This window comes from Neofelis nebulosa, chromosome 14 (assembly GCF_028018385.1).
Source record: "Neofelis nebulosa isolate mNeoNeb1 chromosome 14, mNeoNeb1.pri, whole genome shotgun sequence".
Lineage (NCBI taxonomy): Eukaryota > Metazoa > Chordata > Mammalia > Carnivora > Felidae > Neofelis > Neofelis nebulosa.
Window position 1 is genome coordinate 81,581,336 of NC_080795.1, and position 18,582 is coordinate 81,599,917.

Below are 18,582 nucleotides of genomic sequence, written 5' to 3' on the forward strand. Positions count from 1 at the left end.
GGATGAATGGATGGTGGGTGGATGAATGGATGGATGATGGGTGGATGAATGATGGGTGGGTGGATGGCTGGGCGGGTAAGTGGATGGATGGATGGGTGGATGAATGGATGGGTGGATGGATGGATGGGTGGATAAATGATGGGTGGGTGGGTGAGTGGATGGATAGATGGATGGATGGGTGGATGGGTGGATGGGTGGATGGATGGATAGACGGATGGATGGATAGATGGATGAATGAATGATGGGTGGGTGGATGGTTGGGCGCGTATGTGGATGGATGGATGGATGGATGAATGGATAGATGGATGGATTCATGCATGGATAGATACATGGATGGACAGATTAATTGATAGATACATGGATGGATAGATGGATGAATGAACGATGGGTGGGTGGATGGTTGGGCGGGTATGTGGATGGATGGATGGATGGATGGATAGATGGATGGATGGGTGGATGGATGGATGGGTAGATAAATGATGGGTGGGTGGGTGAGTGGATGGATAGATGGATGGATGGATAGATGGATGAATGAATGATGGGTGGGTGGATGGTTGGCCGGGTATGTGGATGGATGGATGGATGGATGCATGGATAGATACATGGATGGACAGGTTAATTGATAGATACATGGATGGATAGATGGATGAATGAACGATGGGTGGGTGGATGGTTGGGTGGTGAGTGGATGGATGGATGGTGGGGGACACATGGATGGATGGGGGGTGGGATGGATGGATAGGTAGGTGGGTGGATGGTTGGGTGGATGAGTGGACAGGCAGATGGATGGATACATGGGTGGATGGACAGATAAAAGAGACTGATGGATATTTTCTGAGCTCTTGAGGACAAGTGGCCACTTCTCTGCAAGAAACTTTGTGCCTGAGACTCTGGAGCCTTCCTCAGCTTCCAACCAAGAAACCCTTTCCGAAGCCAAAAAGAGCAAAGCAATGCATGATGCTCAGAGGACCCACTGGCCTCCCCGTCACCCAGAGCAACTAGCCTCGAGCACAGTGGAGACCCACCAGGGACCACGCAGCATCAGGAGTGGGCGCCACCTTGCAGGACGGGCGTGTGCTGGGGCCCCTTCCCCCACCGTCAGAGCTGATGAAGCTGGTGTCTCTCAAAGTTACGCCCTCCACCAAGTCACAACGTCTCCACCCGGGGACTGCCCATGTTAGTGCCCAAGGGAAGAACGTTCCTGCTGGCGGTCGCGGGCCCGGCTCTGCTGCAGTGGCGGCCACTGTCCACTGCCACTGAGGGCAAAGAAGGCACGGAGGCCGTGGCCAGGTGATTGGGCCCGACAGCCCAGAGCAAGAAGGTGGGGGCGAGGCAGAGGCGGACGGAGCCCAGAGGAAGTCCCGGTGCCGTGCGTGTTAACGCGGTCGCCGGCGGAGGATGCCTCGGCGCCCCCTCCCCCCCAGGCAGGACCCCCACGCCGTGAGGCCCTCAGAATGAATACAGAGGAAGAACTTCCAGCCAGCTGAGACCGAAACAAAGGAGAACTGGGGCAGATTGCATCTTCTAAACGCGGTCATTTGACCCCTCCCAGCGAGAGGGCTCGTCTCCTGGCCCTCCCCTGGGACCCGGACAGCCACAGGAGCGCGGCAGAGGGGATGCTGAGACGGGGTCCCGTAAAAGGACACGGTTTCTGCCCCGCTGCCCCTCGGGACGCTCCTGGGGACGCTTGCCCTGGATGTGTGCCAGGCTGCGAGGAAGCCCTGACCACGGGAGGAGCCACGCCCAGCAGCGCCCGGCAGGCATGTGACCGAGCCAGCCATCAGGCGATCCCAGCCCCACAGGCAGGTGGGGGATGCTTGGCACCCGGTCTGTCACGGCAACTGGCCGTTTCCCTTCTTTACTGCGCCGCTCCCCACCCCACCCCCCTCCAGCACCACACGACCCTGAGGGGACTAGTTTGCCACTTAGCACAGGACACTGTGGTCGCCTGGTGACAGCAGTGCCAGCAAGTGTGCTGATTAAGAGCAAAGCCGCATGGACGGACCTGAGCAACCCCCCCCACGGGAGGGGGAAGGGGTTTTGCTCTCTGTCTGTCGTTTGCTTGTTTGCCCAAGTTCTATCCTAAACGGAAAGGCTGGAGACACAGTGTCCGCCCTGAGCTGCAGGGCGCCCTTGCCTGCGGCCCCGGCAGGGGCTGGCTCGGCTGGGGGCTCTTGCAGACCCACGGCTCACAGCCAGAGGGGCCCAAAGCGCCCGGGGCCAGCTCCCGGGCAGAGGGTCCCCACGGCAGGGTCCTCGTGGGCTCCTTTGGCAAGGAGGGTGCCAGACGGCCCAGCCAGGGTGGGATGGAGGCTGAGCCCCACACCTCTGCAGCCTGCCCCCCACCTGCCCCCCTGTGATGAAGGCTCTAATCCCCTCCCCCCCTTCATAGCAGAGGAGCTCAGGCTCCCGAGGGAGGGAGGTGGGCAGGGGGCTGCGGGGTTGGGGGGCAGGGAGGTGTGGGCTGACGACGAATGGGGGAGGGAAGGCTCCGTGGTTCTTGAGATGCGATCTGCCACGGCCCCAATACTCCCGGGGCCCCCATGAACCCTGTCCGGCCTGGGAAAGTCCGGCTTCCAGTCTTGCCTGTGCCTCACGGTCCCTCTCTGGGTCCTCCTTCCAGAAGGGGGATGGGGAGGGTCCTTCCACCCCGAGCCGCCGGTTCCACCGGGTCCACGCCGTGCCCACGCCAGACAGGCACCCGCAGGCGTTCCGGCCTCCCTCTGGCTCTTAGCCAACCCCTGCCCCCTGCAGCGCGGGCTGAAGGTCACTCAGACACCTCGCTCGAGAGCTCAGAGGCTGAGTCCCGCCAGCTGGTGGCAGCGGCCGCCTCCATCAGCACTGTCCGCGGTGCCCTCCGCCTGGCCCCGTGCTGCCCTCGGCCCGCCGGCCTGAACTCCTCACCTCAGAACACCTGCTCCCACCAGGGCCACCGACAAGTGCCGACGACGGGGCCGCGGGGGATGCCTGGGGCCCTGTGGATCCCACGTTCCAAGGTCATGCAGCCAAGAGGGAGTCCCAGCCGGTCTCCTCCCCGGGAACACTGAGGCCAAAATCCCAGCCCGGGGACCTCAGTGTGCGGCCCCTGAGCCATTGCCCTCCACCACTCTGGTCTCCCGGTCCCCCATCCCCAATTCCAGGGCTGGCCTTGCCCCCGGGGCCCATCCTGGACGCGGCCACCAGCTGCAGGACTGCGGGCTCAGACACGGGCTGAGTGGCCGGCTATGTGTCTTCGTGTCTTCCCTCGCACCTGCAGCTGGAGGTGTAAAATTCAATTTGCTCCCAACGCCTCCCCCGGGGCTTGGCCGGCCCACAGCCACTGCGCAAAGCTGACGAGGCGGCCACAGCTCAGGCGTCGGGCGGGGGTGGGGGGGGGGGGTCCATGCACGCCCACCTGTCCCCGCTGCCCACACCTCAATGGCCCACACCTTCAGGCCCCTGGAGGAGAAAGAGCTGAGACACGCAGGGCTTCACAGAATCTTCTGAAGCATCTTTGGAACAAAGCAGCCAGGATGCAGAAAGCTTTAGAGCTGCCCCAGCCCCAGCAGAGGACCGGGGCTACGGGAGGGGTGGGGAGGGGTGGGGAGGGGTGGGGAGGGGCGGGGCCCTCCGCTCCTGCCCATGTGAGCTGGAAGCAGATTCTGGCAGGCCTTTCTGGAATGTGCCTCCCAGGTGGGCTCACCCGGGGCATCTGGTGGGCAGCCACGCGCCCCCTCCCCCCCCCGTGAGGTCCTGAGCTCGGCAGGGGCTCCGGAAGGGGCTCCGGAAGGGGCTCCGGAAGGGCACTGCTGACCCTGCGCTGTGCCGTGGGGCCCTCAGTCCCCCGCCCGGCGCCCACTCCCCACCGTGAGCTGCCTCTTGCCCTCTCCCAGGGGCCTCTCTGGCTCCAGCCACTCCTATTTAGGGGTGCCTCCCCCACTCCCTGCCCCCTTCTCCACGCCCTGCCCTTCAGCGGGATGCCCGGAGACAGAGAAGCTTCTAGCTAGGGAGCAGGAGGGGGCTTCAGGGCTACATCCCACCCCCAACCCCCGGCCACTGCTTCCGGGGTGGGGACACCGAGGTCCAGGGAGGGGCTGGGTCCTTGCTGTGGGGGGAGGGGCAGCCCCGGTCCAGCCACCCGGGTGTCACCATGCCGCCTGGAACACACTCACGACACGCACACACACTCCCACTCCGGCCACGGCCTCTCCTGCCCACTGCAGCCCAGGGTCCGTCCCCAGGGGCCCCGGAGCCGGAAAAGACATAGACCGGGGCCAGCAGCACCACGGCCAGCGAAGCGGGCGGTTTATTAGGCCAGGCCCGGCCAGAGGTCGGAGTAGAGATGTCCGGTAGTGCCCTGGAGGGAGGCAGGCAGGTGGCGAGCTCTCCAGGGTGCCTGCAGGCCAGGTCACAGCATCGATCTGCAAAACAGACCCCATCAACTCCCAGCTGGGAAAGTGGGGGCTCAGGCGTGGGGAGGAGGCCTGGGGGCAGGATGGGAGGGAGGGGGGGGCGCTGGCTCCCCCCGGCTCTCTCCACCACAGCCCCTTCTTCGGGGAGCCCACAGCTCCCCCACAAAGTCAGGTGGGGCCCCCCTTCCAGCTCACCCGGGGCGGGGAGGGGGGGGGGGGCTTGGGGCTGGGCAGGAAGGCCTGAGGCAGCAAGTCCACCCTGGTGACCCTCCCCACCTGCCATCCTCGGGTTTGCCCCAGGAGGGTGCCCTCCGCCCCAAGGACAGGTCTCTATTTCACGGATCAGAAGCCAGCCAGTGACTGCCGGGGACCACGGCTGCCAGCACAGACTCTCCCGGCCGGGTCAGACTGCCCTCCCGCCCCGCTCGCCCCGTCCTCACCCCCCGGCCCGCCTGAGCCCCCGACTCCGCTGCCCTTTGTGCACGCGCCTGGGGACCCCACCAACAACCCCAGCTCCAGGGAACCGGGGAACCCTGCCCATTTCTCCAGGGCTGCAGCTGGGCCGGTGAGGAGGGGACGGAGCTCCGGGACCTCTGCGAGTCTCTCTGGGTGGTGAGCCCACCAGAAAGCGGACTGCCCGGAACATAAGTGGACACCGGACAGAGGCCCCCCTGCCTGCCCATCACGCTCGGGCCTCAGGTCAGACAGGGGGGCCTCTCCAGCATCCTCCCGTGACATGCCGGCTCCCACGTCCCTCCACAGGACTCCTCAGGCCTGGGGAGGGTCCGGAGGCGCCGGGCCTCGGGAAGGACCGCCCCTAGCTTGTGTCCCGGCCCACACACTGGGCTCTCTGCCGGGGCCCTGCCTGGGGTCGCCTCCACCTCCCGGTGGTTACACGCCGTTCCGTCCATCTGGAATGCTTTTCCCTGAGATACTGGGCAGCTCTTCAAACGTCACCCTCTTGACAGGCGGCCCTGAGCACCCTGCTGAAAACCACGAGCAGCCTCACCCCCAGCCCCGAGGTCAGGAGGCGCACCCCCTGTCCCCTGATCCCAGGGCCCAGCCACAGGAGGTCCCCAGCATGAGCTGGGCCCAGGCAGGCCCTGTCCCAAGAGCCAGGTGCGGGCCATGCCTCCCGAGCCTGGTTTCCTCCGTGACAAACTGAGGAAGTCTCAGCTGGCACCCCTCAGGCTGGCTTCGTGGCTCCGGGGACCTTCCCGGAGGGCTGGGGCCCGGCTGGCCCGTCCTGGAGTCAGCCACGCTACCCCAGCCCCCTGCCTGCCTCTGGGCGTGGGGGCACCCGCAGCTGAGTGGCCTCGTGCCGGACGGGGGTGGGGGGTGTCTCAGAGGGGGACCCACCCCGTTCCCAGCTCTTCTAGGTGCCTCCTGGCCGCAGGACCCCAGCGCGGCGCCATGGTAGTGTGTCCCCAGCCCCCAGGTGCCCGGCCAAGTCCCCCTTTGGACAGAGCCTCAGCCACAAGCCACATAGAGGGAAGCACCAGCACACGGGATTTGGGTGGACCACGGAAGGGACAGGGGCGAGGCGGGGGCGGGCGGGGCAGGTGACGCCCAGGCTCTTCCTGAACGGCTGGGCTGCAGGTGGCCCCTGGGCTGGGGTCCTAGGGGGCCTCTGGGACCTGCACTGCCAGCAGGGCATCTGCTCTCAGGGGGCTGGGGCTTGTCCCTCTCCAGGCTGCCCCTCCCCCTCCCCGGTCGGTGGCCCCCGTACACCTCTTCCCTTGGCTGCGGCCCCCCAGAGCCACCCCTCCCGGCCCCCCCACACACCCTGCTTCTGTTTCTGCCCCGTGTTGCCTGTCAACTCTCAGAGAACCCTCACGCGTGGCCACCTTCTCCGTAGCCACCTCAGATACAAACTTCCCTGTCCTGTGTCCCTCCTCTGGCTCATGCACGTCCCCGCAGACAGGGGGCGGGGGCTGGTCGGCACAGGAGGGGTCAGGGAGCCCCTCCCAGCTGCTGTCCTTGGGCAGCCCACGCACCGCATCTTGAAAACGGGCGCACGTTTTCACTGACCCCTCAGGTTGAATTCGATTCTCCTCCCAAGCAGCAAATGTGCCCGCATCCCTGGGCCACACACACTCTGGGGTGACCCAGCAGACTCGCAGGCAAAGTCCACAGGGAGCCCGTGGATGGACACAAAGAAACTGCCCAAACTGGCCCTGGGCAGAGAGCGACAGGGCTACTAGCAAACTGGACGGTCCCTGCCCGGCCCAGGGAGGGCTCGGGGGTGTCCCTCACCAGCTGTGCCACCCGCTGTGTCACCGGAGCGTGTGGCTGAGGGCCAGGGACCTCGGGGATGCCAGATCACAGGACTTGGCGCCAAGGACGAGGAAAACAGAGCACCTGCCACGGGCAACCCCATAGGCCGTGCTCCATGATGGTGGGGCCCTCCAGCCCCAGGAGCCAGATGCCTGGGCTCCCAGCTTCACTCCTCCCACCTGGCTGACCCCCAATGACTGAGTGGGGGCAGGGACAGCGGGTGGCAGGGTCCAGGCCTGCTCTCTGGCCCTCCAAGCCCCCCTGCCCTCCACCCTGGAGCACCGAGCCCAGCCCCTGTCTCCCAAACCCCTGTCCCACCATCGAGGCCCACACCGGCCTCCCCAGCAGAGCCTAGGCAGAGGGCAGAGGCCGCTCCTCTCAGCTCCCGGGAGAGCACCTTCACTTCCAGTGCCTATGGATGGACGGAAGGGGCCTGAGGGGCCTCTCACCCGGACCCGCAAATGCCCCGAGCCCCACGATCACAACAGGCCACACTTACTTCCCAAGAGCCTGTCACACGCTAGGGGTTCCCCTGGATTTGCTCATTTAACCTAAAAAGAGCCTGCAGGGTGGGGACCCAGCCTGGGGCGGGGGCGGAGCTGGGACCCCGCTGAACCCAAGCCCTGACCTGCCAGGACGCTCAGAGGAAAAGTTAGGCTCCTCCTCCTCCTCCTCCTCCTCCTCCGCCCCCTCCACACCTCCTCCCTGCGCCTCACCCCTGCTCACTGGCTCCTGCGGTGACCTCTCAACCTCTCCTGTACCCGGGACGCAGCTGCCAGGAGCCCCGGGAGGGGCGGACGGCCCTGCCGCGTGGGCGGGCAACATGCAGGACGCCAGCCTCCATGTCGCGGGAGCGGTGAACGCTTGCGTTAGTGCAAGAACGTCCCAAACGTTGCACGGGGCACACTCACACCAGCAGATGGTTTGTTCTTGATTGGAAGTTCACATTTAACCGAGCTCTTTTGAGTCGGCTGAATCTGGCGATTATGGCAGGGGCGTCGACTGGCTGAGCTCTGCCTGGGGCCTCTCGGTGCCCACTGCTGCTCGGCCCCCGACCGCGCCTGGGGGATCAGGGTGCTGACACAGAGCCCCGGGGCTGAATTCGGGTGCGGAGCCAGCTGGGGCCGAGCTGAAGGCCGGAGGGCCCAGTGGAAGGTGAGCCTCAGGCAGTAGTCCCAGCAGCCTCCGGCCCCGGGCCGAGGGAGCAGGGCCTGGCTGGATCCAGCACAGGCTGTACGGGCCCCAGGCAGGCCCTCCTGGGGACCCACCGCTCGCGGCGCCCGCCCCTCCGCTCCCCCTGCCCCGGGCACGGCGCACCCCCTCTTCCAGCCCGGGCCCTCCCACTCAGCCCCAGTCTCCTGGGCAGGGGCCACCATCACGGGGCCAGCACATCCACACAGTCAGGGGCACCACCCCTGCCACGGCTCTGCCTGGCTCCAAACACCCTCAGTGCCCCAACGACACTGGACTGAGACCGGTCCCTTGGCCTGCATTCGCCGCCCTCCAAAACGTGCCCCGGGCCTGCCTACCTTCTCCACCATCACCGGCTTTTTGCTGCAGCCGAACACAGTTGTCACGGTCTGAGCTTTCTCATCTCTTAAAAAGAGGTTCGGGACCAGCTTCGTCATGTGACCAGGGTCAGGGCTCAAGGAGTGACCAGGGTCAGGGCTCAGCATGTGACCAGGGTCAGGGGCCAGAGTGTGGCCAGGGTCAGGGCTCTGAAAGTGACCAGGGTCGGGGCTCCGGGTGTGACCAGGGTCAGGGCTCTGAAAGTGACCAGGGTCGGGGCTCAGAGTGTCCAGGTCATGCCCCGCACGCACCCTGGAGCATGCCCTCTGACCGGCTGAGGCCAGGCCACCCGTAAGCTCCCCCGGCTGCGTGGTGATGGCTGAGAGGCCCGGAGCACAGGTGTCACACAGAGCCCTGGCCTGGCTCACCGGGGTCCTGGTGGGGACAGTCCCCACCTCTCAGGTCACCGTCAATGTCCTTCAGGTGCGTCCTTCTCTCGTCCACGAACCACTCCGCCAAATGGTGCTGCTGCCCTCCCGCGACGAGGGGCCTCGGCTGCCAGGGAGGTGCCACCCAGACCCTGTGGGACCTCCTCCTGCCGATGGCCCGATGCCAGCCTCATGGGCCTGCCGGCTTCCTGGCAGAGTGTGGCCAGGGCGTGACAGCACATCCGGGCTAGCACACTGTCTCCCTCCTGGACCGAGGCCCGTGAGGGTCAGTCCCGCCCCGGGAAGGGGGTTCCTGGGGGCCTGGCGGGGAGCACCCTGGGGCATACATATTCTAGTGGTCCTTGCTGGTGACACTCTCTGAATAGCTTATTAGAGATTAATATTTAATTCTCTTCTGTGGATTTAGCTTAATTATTCAATTTATTATTGCAGTTGCTGAGAAGCACCCAGAAGCAAAACTGCCTGCTTCGAGCAGGGAGATGGCACCAGAGGAGGGGCTTGCCACCTGCAGCTGGCTTGGCCGACTCTGCCCAGCGGGGGTCCTCCTGGGTCCCCCTGAAGCGTCCTTTTCTTCAGAAAAACCCTCTTTGCTCTGTCAGGATGGGCCAAGGACGCTCCCGCCCAAGTGTCTCCCCTTCGGTGGGGCCAGAATCCCTGCGTCTAAAGGGGCCCTGAAGGCAGAGTCCCGTCTCCTTCTGCTTTGCGCTGGAGGCCACAGCCCAGAGAAGCAGGATGAGGAAGACGGGAGGAGGAAAGCGGTCAGGCACGCCCATGTCTCCGCTGACCTGCTCTAAGGGAGAGACTGGTTCATTTCACACCTGACGCCAATGTTCCACGACGTTCAGTGGCTTGGTGGGAACAGTAGGCGACTCAAACCCAGGGCCATCCCACCATCACAGACAAGGTCTTTCGTCAATCGGGTCCTCGGGTCATCGTGCCCTGCTTCCGGCAGGGGGCTCACACCTCCCCAGTGAAGGGGAGGGTTCCTCCCTCCCTCATCTGCTGCTGGGTGTTCCTTGGGGGAAGAGCAAATGTCCTGGGGCAGGCAAGCCCGTGTCTCCTGCCACCTGGTGAGCAAGGGACACAGCAATGCCTGTGTGGCTGGCTGGGAGGGCTGACCCTGAACTCTGCCCCAAGGCCGAGGCGGGCATGGGGGTCAGGCCTGGCTCTGACCTTCTTCCTGCCCTGGATGAGCCCCTCAGAGACTCAGCCGACACCCATCAGGTGTGGCTACAAACTCTCGCTCCCACCCTCCTGCTCACTGAGGGCCCAGTGCCCTGGCACAGCCCTCAGGCTGCTGTGTGTTTGTAGTGACCGTGGTCACTGCAAGGAGGGCGTGGCCCAGTGGAGGGGCGCTGGCCCAGAGCCAGGAGTCGTGGACACCAAATCTGAGGCCAGTGGGAGCTGGGGATGAAGGGAGGTAGGGTGGAGAGATAGATGGCAGGGGCTAAGCCCGACCCTGTTTCCAGGAATGAGGGTGGGGTGGCCCACAGGGCTCACGCTCCCTCCCTGTGACCGGGACAGGGGCCTGGCAGCTCAGGTCTGGGGGATGTTACCCCAGGCCGAGGTTTCAGGGCTCAGCGGGGGAACTCGAATCCCCACTCTGGGGAGCTACATGGTGGGGCCAGGTCAGTGGCGAGTCTGGGGACAGTTCGCTCGAGATGGGGCTGTACAGAGAAGAAGGGGTCAGGCCAAGGCCCAGAGCAAGACAGGACGTAGGGAGGGGGGAGGAAACGCACCAAATGTGTGCACCAGCTGCGTGCACCAAGGGCACCCATGGCTTCACCCAAGCCGTATAAAACACCCCAGCGAGGTCTGAGTGTCCCGGGCCCAAAGAGGAGGAACCTGGGACTCCACGCGCCACCTACCCAACGGCGCAAGGTTGGAAAGCCGGAAGGGTTCGGCCCGGGTCCTTTGACTCCACTCCCAGACCAGGCCCTCCAGCCCCGGCCCCGCCCCCAGGTCTAGACCCGCCCCGCCCCGCCCCGCCCGCAGCTCCAATCGCAGGCCAGTCCGGCCACCAGTCCCGCCTGTCAGCCCAGCCCCTCCCTCAGCCACGCCCCCAGATTCGTCCCAGGCCAGCCCCGCCCCCAGACCCGGCCGGGTCCACCAGCTCCAGCACCCGCCTGCCCATGCAGCACCCCACCTGCAGCGGGAAACTGGCCAACCCGCCAGCGGCCCCAACTGTGTCCCATGGTCCCGCCGTCCTGCCGAGTCCCACCCAGGGACCACGGGGCAGCTGTTCCGGCCGTAGATCCCAGGCTGGGTCTGGTAAGATGCCACCCCCTCTCCATGCTGGCTGACAAACTGCATCATGTCCGTCAACACCTCCCGCGCCACTCACACACTTGCCGCCTTCTGTGCCGGCCACCAGCACGCTCGTGCTTTTCTTTTTCTTTTTTTCATCTTTTTCCTGGCCAAGAGCCGTTTCCACTGGCTGCTTCAGTCCTGCCCTCCTCATATGGCCATCTGCCCGGCCGCGGTGGGAGTGCCAAGGGGCGGGGCAACCACATGCAAAGGGAGGGGGTCTGGCGTCTGCTATGGCTCCCTCAGGCCCACTAGGAAAGAACTGCTCCGGACAAGTGCCCCAGGGAGACTCTGGCCTCTCGGCCTCTCCACCTGCCACCTCTCTCCTACTCGAGGCCCTGCACAATCCGGCCCCACCCAGCTCTTGCCTCAGTGCTCCACCCACTCTGCCGTCACACCTCTGCCTGGGCTGTGTCCTGGGCCTGGAGTGCCCTCCTCCTGGGCTGACAGAGGAGCCATGCCCACCTGTCAATACTCCGCTTTCAAGAGCCGCCTCCTCCAGGAAGCCCTCCAGCAGCACTGCCCCTCTTACGGCTTCCACTGTGCTCCTGGCAGTTCACACCTCAAGGGCCTCCCTCTCCCTGAGGCTGTGAGCTCCTCAGGGTGGTGCCGGATCTGACCGCACCTGCAGCTGGCCAACAGGGAGGGACTGGGGTAGTTACCGAACCACATGGACACATCACCAACCTCTAGGTGGCTCTGAGCCCTGCCCTAGGCAACAGAGAGAGCAAGATATGGCCCTGCTGGCTGGAGGGCCACACGGGAACATGGGAGGGAAAAGGCCAGCTTTGTCGCACCTCCATAAAGCAGAGCAGGTGCGTAATAACAGCGATACGATTAATTGTGGTAGCAATGATGGGGACAGTGAAAACAGCCACCATCATGGAGTGCAGACCCCCTCCGGGCCAGGCGCCCAGCAGGCTTTCATCACTAATGCTCACCGTGACCCCCAAAAAGTATGCCCCCATTTCACAGAAGAAGAAACCGAGGGTGAGATCAGGGCCATGGTGAAGCCCACCGCCCTCATCTCTGCTTCCAGCCTTCTTACTGGTCTCTGTCCCATCTGCCCTGTGACCAGGAGCTCTGGGAGGCAGGACCTGGGCCCCAGAGGAGAGATTTCCATGTGTAAACCCCCACAGAGCCCCCAGGACACCCAAGGAAGCCTCCAGCATCCCAGGCCTGGGCCAACCTTGGCCGGCGTGCTTACAGGCTCAGGCAGAGCAGCAGGGCGGCCCAAAGCCACCAGATCCCCGGCGACTGGACTCTCGGGACTTCGGCTCAGCACAGAGAGTTCATCCAATTCATCTCCCAAACTTTGGGGATGAAAGGTGCCACCACGAACGACCATGCCCCGACCATGAACGGTCACCACTGAGCCATCTGGAGCCACCCGGAACACACGCAGACCCTGGATCCACCTCAGGGGCACGAAGACCGGGTCGGAAGCCTGGCCACGGCACGCCCAGCTGTGTGGCCCGGGGCTGCACTTCACCTCCGGGCAAGGGTTTCTCTAACAGTCCCAACGGCGGATGATCATCCCCTCCCCCAGGGCGCCCACTTCCGGGAACGGCCCTCCATCGGCCTGCACCTCAGTTCACTCGTCTGAACAAGGATCCACCAGCACCTCCTTGATAAGGCTGTGGATGAAGTGAGACAATCCCCAGGCGAAGCTCCTACTAAGCGCTTGATGAGCAGAAAACAGAGCCACAGGGTGACACACTCAGGCCCTTATTCAAATTACAGCTTCGGGGAGCGGGGCCGGGCAGGGAAAGGTCTTTCCTGACCACACACGTGGAAACACGCACACACGCAGACACACGCAGACACACATGAAAACACATGCGTGTATGCACAGCAGAGACGCATGGACATAAAAGTCCAGGCTACACGTTTCCCAAATGGAAATCAATGTCTTTTGGTCGATATTTCACAGCTTTCAGAAAACATTAAAAACATGACTTGCTAGAAGCCTCCATTTAGCCCCTTAAATTTTGGGGGCTCATGGAAAACACTCCATTGACTGTTGCCTACATACTGTCATCTTCTGTCCCTCGAAGCCCAGCCTGTGAGTCCAGCAGGGAGCCGGGGACCCGGGACAGGCACCCGTCAGCGCTCTGCTGGCCCTCTACCCCCTTCACTCACCCATTCTGCCCCGGGTGCTGCACTTGGCCGGCGACCACAGACGGCTCACATCCCACAGGGACCCACGGACAGTCCACGGCGACCAAAGTCCAACACGAAAAGCGGTCCTGGGCTCGGCCGCTGCAGCCGTGTGTGCTCAGGAGGGCGGCGGGGTGGGGGGCTCTCCGGAGCCCAAGGACTCCCCTGCTTCTACGAGGTTCCACAGCCAAGATCTGGACAGGGGCGCACCGGGAGCCCGTCCCCCCGGTCTGCTCAGACGGCTACTGTGTGCCCACTGCAGCCCGGGAACGAGGGACACGGTGTGCCTGCAGCCAGAGCCCTCGGACCCCTGGGCCCGAAGGACTCCCAGCTGGGCTGCCGGGGGGGAGCTGTGGCCACCTCTAGACACGTCAGTGCTGTGGGCAGTGCTGGGGACCCGGAGTTACCCTAACTTCCTCTTCCAGGCCCAACATGCGAGCCTGACCCCGAACTTCATCTCCAGTGTGAGGCCTCCTCACCAAATGGCCAGGCTTGGACATGCTTCTGGAAACAGTTGCACTTTCCTGGGCGGGAAAGGGGGTTCCAACAGGGACATCGGGGCTCGAGGCCAGGGCGACTTAAGGAGAATGGGCACGTGGGCTTGTCCCACTGTGTTTTTCCACCTGCCTGCCAGGGCCAAGGAAGCCCACTCCTGACCACAGACTCAGTCTACACTCTGGTCACACCCGGAGCCCCGACTCAGTCCCAGACCAGCCTTCACGCTTACATAAACTGAGTGCGGGGACTCTGGGGGCACCTTCCCCACTGTGGAGCCTCCTGGCACTTGTCCCCCAGACGCCTGCTTGGTGGCAGCCGCCGTCCCCACCTGAGTGAGCTCCCCCTCCTGACTCGTCCCTCAGGCCCCGTGAGGACCGGGTGCGAGCTGGATGTGCAAGGCCCTTGGTAAATGGGAAAGAGCTGAGCCACGGTGGGGGTGCACAGGGGGTGAGCCAGACCGCGGTGTGACGTCGGTTGTGGGGGGCTCCTCTGCCCCCTTGGAGCTGCCCGGATGGCAGGGTCTCACCCGTCGCACAGAAATGGGCACGTGCACCCGGCCGTCATGTGGGGGGCCTTCTTCCAAGTCGGGGAGCCGAGCTCCTCCCCCAGAAACTGCTGTTCTCTGAGGAAATCATACCCCAGCATTTGCATCAAGCCTCTTCCTTCCTCAGAGTGCTGTTTATATTTAGCTGCCTTCGTCCTCAGAGCAGCTCGGTGGGGCGGCGAGGGAAAGAGGGCAGCCTCCCCAGGCCCGCTTCTCTGGGACCCGAGCCGGAGGGCGGCCTCCACATCCCCCAGCGAGACCCTGCAGCCCCGGCAGGCTGCTCACAGACCGGGGTGCCCGGCCCCTCTTCTGGCCCGGCTGGCGCACCTGAGCTGATGTGTCCCTGCGTGGCCCGCGGGGACCCCTGGCCCAGGAAAGGGCTCCAGGGTGCAAAGTGGGGAAGCGGCTGGGTGGCCTCGACTGTTCCCCAGCCCCAGAAGGGAAGGAGGGGGAATATGAAGGGGAGAGAGGGTGTGCTGGCAGGAATCAGAGACCCAGCCCTGGAGGAGGAGCGAGGGGAGGGTCTGGCCCTTACAGCCCCGCCTCGCCTCGCCTCCAGATCACTGGGCATCCGTCTGTGGGGCCCCAGCTTCCTCCCAGGCACCTCTGTGTGGCTCCTGCAGACGTGGGTCATGGCTTCAGACAGCAAGATATCCCCCAGGCCCCCTCTGTCCTGCTGCCCTGCCAAGCCTCCTCCGCCCCTTCTTCTGAGCTCGGCACACGAGGGGCCCAGGCTTTGCGTGACCGAGGGCAAGCCCTGAGAACGGGCCGGTGTCCCCGGCAGAACGGGGCACCAGTGCTGAGGGGCGTCCATCCCGTGGGTAACATGCCTGCCAGCCTCAGGTGTCACACAAGTGGAGCTCTGGCAGTGTCCTGGGGCTGTGGTCACACGTGACCACAAATGGAGTGACTTAAACCAACAGGAAATGCTCTCCCACAGCGTGGAGGCCAAAGTCTGGATGCCCGTGTCCACAAGGCCTCCAGGGGAAGATGCTTCCTGTTCTGCCCAGGTCCCCACACTTCCAGCCAAGGGGCACCAGCTGTGGACCCCAGCAGGAGGGGGCCGGGGACAGGCTCACTGCTCCTGAGTCCCAGCTGGGGACCTCCCGGGTCGGGGGGCAGGAGGCACCGGCTCCCCAGGTGCCCAGGAGGATGACAGTCCCCACCAGGGCAGCCACGAGGGCGGGGCAGGGAGGCTGCCTGGGCCCTGGCCCCCCCCCCTCGCGGGGCCCCAAGGCCTCTGCCCCCTCGGGGGTCCCACCCCACCCAGCCTGCCACTTGAGGCAAGCTGCCGACCTCACCTGGAGAGCAGGCCCCTCCCATAGTCCCACCACCCAAGCAGGAATTCTCTCTGCGGGCCCAAAACTTCAGCAGCGAAGGGACCCCGGGGGAGCCAGGCCACGCGGGGCTGCCGTGTGTCTTCGGGAAGTTCTGCAGCAGATCCAGGGATAAGCCGAGTACTGGGCGCCAGGGCCGGTTCGCACGCAGCGTGCTCCCGGGGAAAGCCAAGACCTTCTTTCTGAGTCCGGGGCTCCCTTGGCCCCAGGGTTCAGCCAGGGTGGGACCCTGCCCGGCTCGGGGCACCAGGAGGACCAGTCCCTGCAGGCTGACAGCAAACGGGTCTCCCTCTCCACCCCCACCCCTCCTTGTTCTGGCTGCCTGCATCCCAGCCCAGCCGTAGGGACAGTGTGACCCAATCAGAGGCTGCCCGCCAGGACAGGGCTCTGGGCTGCCAGGGCTCCCCACTCCTGCCTTGTTGGGGTGGCTCTCAATGAGAGTGGCACTCGTTTTTGTTTTTAATGTTTATTTATGAGAGAGAGAGAGAGAGAGAGGTGCATGTGCATGGGGGGGGGGGGGTGCGTGCAGAGAGAGAGGGAGACACAGAATCCGAAGCAGCTCCAGGCTCTGAGCTGTCAGCACAGAGCCCAACGTGGGGCTTGAACTCATGAACCACGAGATCATGACCTGAGCCAAAGTTAGTCGCTCAACCAAATGAGCCACCCAGGCACCTGGAGACAGCAGGACTTCTAAGACAAGTCTGGATGCGGGACCCTGAGGGCTCTGGGCTGTACTGACTGTCCACAGAGCACCCTGCAGCCCCCCCCCCCACCTGCTGCCCGCCACAGACACTGCCGTAGGCTGTGATGGGGATCATGGGGACAATGACTGGGGGGGACACCGAGGGAGGCTATGGAGCCCAGTGGGGTCTGCTTGTTCCTCCCTGAAACCCCCGCCCAGCACCCGCAGTGTCCCAGAGCTGGGCCCAGGTGCTGGACACCAGGGTGCCCTGAGGAGACAGACGTCCCTTTGCACCATTGCCCCCCTCCACCCACCCCCTCCCTGCAGCCAGAAGGACCCTTCTAAAGTGCAAAGCCTCTGCAGCAGCCTGGATACAAAAGCCAGCCTCCAGGGTGACCCCCTGGTCTGCCCTCCCTGGAGTCACGCCCAGTGAGGCGCCCCTCACACCCGCGGGGCTGGCCCCGAGGGAGTGGTAGGGTGCCGCAGAAGTGACTAGGTACGGCGTCTGCCTGGCTCCCTGGGACCCCTCGCTCTGGGGGAGCCAGATTCCAACCGGATCATCCTGCCCCTCGTGTGCTGGGCCCCTCGTGTGCCGAGCTCAGAAGAAGGGGCGGAGGAGGCTTGGCAGGGCAGCAGGACAGAGGGGGCCTGGGGGACATCTTGCTGTCTGAAGCCATGACCCACGTCTGCAGGAGCCACACAGAGGTTCCTGGGAGGAAGCTGGGGCCCCACAGACGGATGCCCAGTGATCTGGGTGCAGCCCCAGCCCACATCTGCCTGCACCCTCGGGAGAGACCCTGAGCAGCGCTTCCATATTCCTGACCCACAGAACCTGTGAGATAGTAAGTGTTTATTGCTGTTTTTAGCCACTAAGCTCTAAGCCAATCTGTTTCACAGCCACAGAGAAGCCAGACACCTGCTCAGCACGCCGTGCCGGCTCCCACTGTTGCTGCGGCCGCATCCCATGCCCCGTCTCAGTCTCCCATCCGCTCCAGCTCCTGCCCAGCCCCAGGACAGGCCCAGCACCTGCTCTCCACTGTCCAGCACCCCCACCAGGGTCCCGGCACCCGCCCGCTGCACCTCCCAGCATGCTCTGCTCGCTGGCCGGCCCAGGGGAACTGCCAGTCGGGACCCTTCGGAAGTCGGTGCCTATATGAAGGGAGCTTTGGGTCAGCCGCCCGCACAGCTGTGGGCTCCAGGAAGAGGGCCCCCACCTGCCACATCCCCTGCTGGGTCACCGGGGCCAAACCCACGCCTGGCACAGAGGAGGCTGGATGGATGCACAGATGAGCGGAAGGGTAGAGGGCCAGATGGCGTGGGGGCAGCTGGGACACTCACCGTCGGTGGCATTACTTTCGGATCGAGGTGGCAGTGATGAGGATGATGACCAGCAGGACAGTGACTCCAGCCGACAGGAAGCAACACTTGATCTTGCGTCTCTAGAACTGGGAGACAGAGACAGACAGACAGAGACAGAGACAGAGAGAGGGAGAGAGGTTGTTATGGTGACCTGTAACTCAGCCTCCCATCCTGGGGGCATTTGGTACATGCCTGCTTTGGGCTGTGGGCCAGGAAGAGCCTGTCCCTTGCCAGGCGCTCTGCCCTGAGCTGGCACACATGCTTCGGGCTGGCCCTGGAGCCAGGCCCAAAGGGAAGGAGGCAGCCAGGCCTCGATGTAATGCCCAGTTGGCCCCCTTTAGCTCGGGAGGGGGGGGGAGTCCTTAGCCACAGCCCTTCTTCGAACCTTGTTTTCTTTATAAGTACAGTTTGATGCCCCTGACTCCAGGGGGGACATTTGAAAGCCTTAATTAAGATGAGGCATGGAAAGTACAAAATGTAGCCCTCACCCGATATTCTTATTCCTGTATATTGTTGTGGTTACTATTAATTGAACAGGTTCTGGGCCCCACCAGCAAAGTCCTCATGGAGAGGGAGACACACAGATCTGTGCTGGGGACTCATGGGTGGATGACGATTGGGAGGCTTCTGGAAGAAAAGATACTTTATCTGGGCCCTGGAGGAGGGGTGGGGACTCTCCAGGAAGGCCAGGAGGTGGAAGGCAAGGGACCAAGGGAGAACCCAGGGAGAATGGGGGCTTAAAATGATCTGGTAGGTCACCAAGTGGCCAGCGTGGGCAGGGAAGGTAGGAAGGCAAGGGAGACAGATGGGATGGGCCTGCAGATTGTACAGGGGTTTGGGCAGCAAATCCAGGGACAGCACAGAAGACAGTGAAGAATTTTAAGCAGGGAGAGAGTGTAGTGAAGAGGCCACTTGGGAAGCAAATAGAGAAGGTGGGTTGGAAAGTGGAGAAGAACCATGAAGACTGGTCACAAGGAAGGCTGATCCGTGGAAGGGAAGGTGTCTGGAGAGAAAAGGGAGGATCAGAGGGGACAGAGGCAAGACCAGGAGAGGAATCCTCAGAATCACC

General features: G+C 64.0%; 1 long non-coding RNA gene across 1 annotated transcript; it reads right to left on the minus strand.

Annotated features, from left to right (window-relative positions):
- Positions 1-4,254: 4,254 nt before the first annotated feature.
- Positions 4,255-11,956, minus strand: LOC131494715 (uncharacterized). Its single transcript, XR_009253568.1, has 2 exons — positions 10,773-11,956; positions 4,255-4,400 (listed from the first exon to the last, which is right to left on the minus strand). It is a non-coding gene; the product is annotated as an uncharacterized LOC131494715 (long non-coding RNA).
- Positions 11,957-18,582: the final 6,626 nt, after the last annotated feature.